Here is a 7164-nt window from a genome sequence, read left to right as displayed (position 1 = left end):
GCTTTGTCTCTTCAGGTTCCTTTTTGCTTCCGGATGAATTTTAAGATGTTTTATAATCCTGTGAAAAATGATGTTAGTATTTTGATAGGAATTTTGTTGAATCTGAAGATAGCTTTAGGCATTATGTCCAACTTAAGGATATTGATTCTTCCAATCCCTTAGTGAGGAATATTTCTACATTTCTTTGTGCCATCTATGATTTCTGTCAGCAGTGTTTTGTAGATCTTCTTGTAGAAATATTTTAACTCCTTGGTTAAAGGTGTTTTAGGTATTTTATTTGTTGTAGCTATTATAAATTGGATTGGATTATTAATTTTGCCCTCAACTTGAATGTTATTGGTGTATCAATATTGCTATTGATTTTCATACATTGATTTTGTATCCTGAAACTCTACTGAAGTCACTTATCAAATCTACGAGTCTTTTGGAGGAGGTCTTTGTATTTTCTATGTATAAGATTATATCATCAGTGAATAGAGATAACTTGATTTCCTCCTTTCCAGTTTGGATGTCTTTTATCTATTTATCTTGCCTGATGGCTCTAGATAGAATTTATATTACTACGTTAAATAAGAGTGGTAAAACTGGTCATCATTGTCTGTGCCAGTACTCATCACTAATGCTTTAAAATTTTCCTCATTCAGTATGACGTTGGCTGTGGGTTTTTTGTACATGACTTTTTTATCGTTTTGAGGTATATTCTTTCAATGCCTAGTTTATTGACAGTTTTTATTATGAAAAGATGATAAATTGTATCAAATGCTTTTTGCATCTATTCAGATGATCATGTAGTTTTTCCTTCATTCTATTTATGTGACATAGCACATTTATTGATTTATGTATGCTTAAATAATCGTGTATCACTAATAAAATGCACTTGGTTGTGATGTATTATTACCTTTTTGATGTGTTGTTAAATTTAGTTTGCTAGTATTTTGTTGAGGTTTTTGCATCTATGTTTACCATGGATGTTGGCCTGTGGTTTTCTTTTTCTTTTTTGGTTTGTTTTTGCATGGTTTTGGTATCAAGGTAATATTGGCTTCGTAGAATGAGTGAGGAAGAATTACCTTCTCTTTGATTTTTGGGAACATTTTCAGTAGGATTAGTACCAATTCTTCTTTGTACATCTGGTAGAATTCAGCTGTGAATTCATCTGGTACTGGGCCTTTTTTGTTGTTGATGGGAGAGGTTTTGGTACTGATTCAATCTTATGAATCATTATTGGTCTGTTCAGAATTTATATTTTTTCTAGTTCAATATTGGGAGTTCGTATGCATCCAGGAATTTGTCAGTTTTCTCCACGTTAGAGTTTGTGCTTATAGATATGCTCATACTAGTCTCTGATAATATTTTTATATCTGTGGTATCAATTTTAATGTCACCTTTATCATTTTTGATGGTGGCTATTTGATTCACCTCTCTCTTTTTCTTAGTTTAGCTAGTGATATATCAGTTTTGTTGATTTCTTCAAAGAACAAACTTTCATTTTGTTTGTTTTTTGTTCTCTCTTTCATTTAGTTCTACTCTAATATTATTTTATTTTTTCTTCTGCTAACTTTATATTTGGTTCATTGTGGTTTTCTAGTTCGTTGAGGTATAATGTTAGGCTGTTAATTTGAGACCTTTCTATATTTTTGATGTAGGCATTTAACATTATAACCTTCCCTCATTAGAATTGCTTTTGCTGTATTCTAATGGTTTTCATAGGGTGTGTCTTCATTTTCTTTAATTTAAATTGTTTTTTAATTTACTTCTTAATTGTATCTTTTACCTAAAAATCATTAAGGACTAAGTTGTTTAATTATCATTTATGTGTATAGTTCTCAAAGTTTTTCTTGGTATTGATCTCTAGTTTAACTCCACTGGGACCTGAGTAGATACTTTATATGATTCTGGTCTTTTAAAATTAGTTTAGACTTGTTTTGTGGCCTAGGATTTGACCTATTTTGGAAAATATCTTATGTGCAGATGAGAATAATGTATCTTATGTGGTTGTTATATAGACTGTTCTGTAAATATCTGTTATGTTCATTTCATCTAGAGTTTAATTTGAGTTCAGAGATTCTTTGTTGACTTTCTGCTTCTATGACCCATGTACCCATGTAGTGTTGTCAGTGAAGGGTTGAAGTTTACCACTATTATTATATAACTGTCTATTGTAATATTTGTAATATTTATTTTTTGAATCTGAGTGCCCTGGTGTAGAGGGCATTTTTTATATATATATATATATATATATATATATATATATATATATATATATATATAATGAAAGAGGGCATATATTTTTCTCTGTGTGTGTGTGTGTGTGTGTGTGTGTGTGTATGCTCCCATTTGCTTCTGGTTTCTGTTTGCTTGGAATATCTTTTTTCAATCTCTTTTCTTTTAGTCTGCAAATGTCTTTACTAGTTACGTGGGTTTCTTATAAGCAACATATGGTTAAATCTTGTATTTTATCTATTACACCAGTGTATTTCTGCTAAGTGGAAATTTAAGCCATTTATGTTCAAGATTAATATTGTTATCTGAGGTTTTCTGTCATAATATTAACTGTTACCTAGATGCTGTGTAGTTCCAATTGTGTAACTGCTTTATAAGATCTGTGAGTTTTCTACTTTCATGTGTTTTTATGATGGCAGCTATTGCCATTTCTTTTCCATGTTTAAAACTCCTTTGAATTTTTTTTTTTTTATATAGGAATTGTCTAATGGTGTGGAATTCCCTTAGCCTTTGCTTGTATGGGAAAGACTTTAGTTCCCCTTCATTTATGGCACTAAGTTTAGCAGGACACAAAATCGTTGGCTGACAAATTTTTCTTTAGGAAGACTGAAAATAGGACCCCAGTCTCTTTTGGCCTGTAAGGTATTTGCTGTGAAGTTTACTGTTAGTCTAATGGGATTTCCTTGATAAGTGATTAAATGCTTCTCTTTTGTTTATTTTAGGATACTTTTCTTCATATTAACTTTGGAGAGTCTGAGGACTATATGCCTTAGTGAAGTTTATCTTACAAATTATTTTTCTCTTGGCTTTTTACACCTGAATGTCTAAATCTCTAGCAAAACCAGAGAAATTGTTCTGAATTATTTCCTCAGATATGCTTTCCAAACTATTTACTTTTTTTGTCCATCAGAAACAACTCTTACTCATAAGTTTGGTTGCTTTACATAAATCCCATATTTCTCAAAGGCTTTGTTCATTTATTTTTTTTCTTTATTTTTATCTGACTGGGTTAATTTGGAAGACCTCTCTTCATGTTCTGAAATTCTTTCTTTGGCTTTGCCTAGCCTATAGATAAAGCTTTTAGCTGTATTTTTTAATTCTTTCAATATATATATTATTTCCAGAAATTCAGTTTATTTTTTAAAGATCTCTCTAGTAAGTTTTTCATTCATATTTTCAATTGTTTTTCTGATGTATTTGTGCTGCTTTACAACTTTCTCTTTGATCTCACTGAATTTCCCTACCATTCACATTTCAAATTCTTAATCTGCCATTTTATAATTTTCATTTTGTTTAGGATCCGTTGATAAAAAGCTAGTGTGATCCTCTGAGGAAATCGAAACACTCTACTTTTCATGTTGTCAGAGTTATTATACTGATTCATTTTCATCTGGAGAAGATACCACTACTTATTTTTGAATTTGCTTTTTTTTTGAAAGGGATTGCTTCTACTTTGAGGTTGTGACTCTAGTGTATGTTTGGTAGGGTCTTTGGCTTTAGTTCTGAGTGCTTCCAGGGAACTGAGGTTCTATGAATTCCTTGGTTATAGATAGTTTTAGTGTGGTGGTTTTCTCAAATGCTGGTTGTTTGTAACTTGTAGCTGTGGTGTACTGGGTGAGTGAGCACAGTCACTGCCTCCTGCAGAGATAGTGAGGTGGATTTCTTAGGAAGCTTATCTCATTTCCCATCTCTGTGCACTTCTGAAAACAGATACTGTATTGGGTTGTGTAGGTCAATTTCCCAGCCAGTAAGTGGTGCTTGCCGGAGACAGCTGAGAAGGTAGCAGTGAGATTTATGTGTGATCTGTAAAAACCGAAAGTACTTGAATTTCCCAGGTGATGGGAATGGCCATAGAATCCAGGGTTTTCTTTCCCATGTTGTACCTCTGAAGTGGGTCGAGTGAGCACAGCCAAGTGGGGCCAAGTTGAACCATCCTGTATCTAGGTTTTCCAATGGCAGGTATGAACGCTCACCTTCACAGGAGATAGCAAGTAACTCTCAGGGCACTGGGGTATCTTTTCAGGAAGAAGCAGAGGTGCTTCTCTCACACCAAAGGACCTTCATGGAGGGGAGAAGGGCAGGTCAGGAATCACAGCCCAGCAGAGGGCCGTGGGACCCACCCACCTCCCACACTCCCAAACTACAGGGTTTCCTTTGGCATCTGCCACTGGCAGCAGGCCAGAAGAGTTAGCCCACTCCAAAGCAGTCTGCATTCTGATTGTGATGCCATTCTAGGATGAAGGACTCCCTGTCCAGCTCTCAGAGAATAGACTTCCTGGTCCAGTCCTACAAAGAAGGGGCACCCAGCTCCCATGCTGCAGCATGGGTGCACTTTTTCCACTCAAGATCAGATCACAAATCTCATCCCTATGTCCCAGATGGCATGCTCAAGTCCTGGGAGTATTCAGGGGGTCCTAGCTCCCAGAGCTCCCAAGATGGTGGCAGAGGCTTCCAAGATGGTGGCGGCTGCTTCCAAGATGGTGGCAAGTCTCTCATTCTCTGACCTGGGGTTCTTGGCCTCAAGGATTCCAAGGAATGGAATCTTCGGCTATTCAGTGAGTATTATAGCTCTATTAGAAGCCTGGGAAACGGAAGAGAATCGTGGAACCCAGCGACTAGTGTTCAGCTCCATTAGGATGAACCCAGGCACTTAGCCATGCAGGAACAATGGGAGCCTTTAGCCCAATCTGGAGTGGCAATGGGCACCTCGCTGGATGAGGAGCACAGGGACACCCTGCCAGATCTGGTGGGTGGACCCAAAGAGGGTAGCCATTGCCAGGTCAAATTCCTGGGTTTATATCCCCATCATTGTCCCCCCCACCACCACCCCACTGTGCTCTCAAGCAATAGATGATTGGCTATTTCTTTACCTCCTGTTTTAGCTGAATTAGCATTTTAGTGAGCTCTCTTTACTACCTGATTGGTCAGGTGTGAGCTAAGTTGCAAGCCCGGGTTTAAAGGTGGATGAGGTCACCTTCCCAGCTCCGCTTAGGGATCCTTAGTAGGCCTAGGAAATCCAGTTAGCCCTGTCTCTCAGGAGGATAGGACCAGGCCAGAGAAACTGTCCTTGACTCAAGTGCTTGTTGTGATGAGGATGGCGGGCTGGTCTCAGGACAAAAATCGAACACTCAGGCAGGACAACAGCCACTGTGTTGCAGTGCTGCTAGCAGGAAGGGCAGGCCTGTCCACCTGGGAATGACGATGCAGGCAGCTTTGGGGTATTTCAGACAGTGTGGGGCGCATGGTCTGAACGTGCCTTGCTCCCACAGCAGCATGCAGTAGTGGCTTGTGGTACTTGTACTTAGGGCATGTGAGCGCACCCAGCCTCTCCTCTCCCTAACCTAGCAGCTGGTAGCAGCAGCAGCGACCTCAAGGCAGGAGGCAGAGCCTTCAGGCATGGGGTCCAGGAATGGCTCTATGCTGCAGCTACCCAGCACTTGGAAGCCTGTGGTACTCCATGAGAGTTTGAACAGAACCTCTGCGCAATCTCTAGGTAGCTCCCTATGCCAGTCTAGAGGCCTGTGAGGATCTGGGAGGTCTCTTGCATTTAGGATTATAAAGGTCACTGGCAGAAATATGGAGCTCCAGGGGTCTCTTCTTGGCTCTATGAAAGGGGCACTTGCCCCTTCTCTGGGTCCAGGCGCAGCTTTTGGCTGCCAGCAACCCCAAGCAGGCAGCCCTGCTTCCTCTTCCTTCACCCTCAGTGTATCCCACTCTGTTGATCCAGTGTTCTTTCTGACGATCCCTTTAAAGGGTGAATGTCTACTCAGAGTTGGTTCTTCTCCATGGGAGACACATGCCTCAGATGCATTTACTCAGTCGTCTTGAATCCCGAGCACAGAATTCAGACCTAGAAACATAACATGAAGTTATATTTGTGAGTATCCGCTCATAGGATTTGGAAAATCATGAAGACAGTTTCAGTTGCACATAGGTAATTCTGTATATAAATTTAAATAATTTTGATATAAATACTTTTCATGAATTAAATGATACAAATCCTAGCTGCTGAATTAAATCTAGAAGAAATCTTCAACTACAACTATGTTGATAACTATCCTTCCCAAAGAGATGTAAATTTATACACTCCTATAGGAGTTGTCTGACCTGGATTAAGGCAGTAGAATAAGAGAAAAAAAAGGTCTGGATATTCTGATCATTTCTATTTTTTTCCCTTTGAGTCTATTATCTTGATTAATAGCTATTTTCCACTTTTTAAGTGTCCAATGTTAAAATTACTTACTTTGGTTTAACTACTTTGGAGGGATAAGGAGAATTAAAATAGGTTGTAAATTATTAAAATGGCACAGATGCCATTCTTCAACAGAGGTTATTTAATAATCCTAAAGTTAAAAAGGTAGTAAGTGGCAGAGCTGAAAGTCAAACTTTTGCCTGAATGCAAATTGCTTGATTTTTTTAAACTACACAAAGTATCACTGTCCTTTAGGATTCTAAACCTCTCAGAAAAATAGAATAATAGTTTTTAATGAAAATCGAATCTTTGCAATGTAGCAGCTGAGAGAAAGTAATTAAACGATTTGAATTCCACAAATTTTCCATCAGCAATCCCAAAACAAGCTGAAGTCCTAAATAAAATGAACATAATAGACAACTCAGGCAACATCACTTAAATGCTATAGGATTTATTTTTCCAGACTTGGCACTCTAGAGTGAGTCAATGAGCCAATAAAGACAAATTTGCTTAGATACATACATATGTTTAAAACCTAAAACAAAACAGACTTCCTGTATTCTCTTTCCATCATTCTAACCCAAATATTATTTTTTGAAATGTCATTATTATATTAACCAGCAATTGTTAATTCAAGAAGCAAATATGATGGAAAGGGCTGGAGGGAGGAAGCTTCTAATATACTATTTATGTTTCCTCAGGGAAGTTATATAACTTCTCTGACCTTCAGTCTTCTCACTTGCACAGTCAGA

This window comes from Theropithecus gelada, chromosome 4 (assembly GCF_003255815.1).
Source record: "Theropithecus gelada isolate Dixy chromosome 4, Tgel_1.0, whole genome shotgun sequence".
Lineage (NCBI taxonomy): Eukaryota > Metazoa > Chordata > Mammalia > Primates > Cercopithecidae > Theropithecus > Theropithecus gelada.
Note: the sequence above shows the minus strand (reverse complement) of the source record.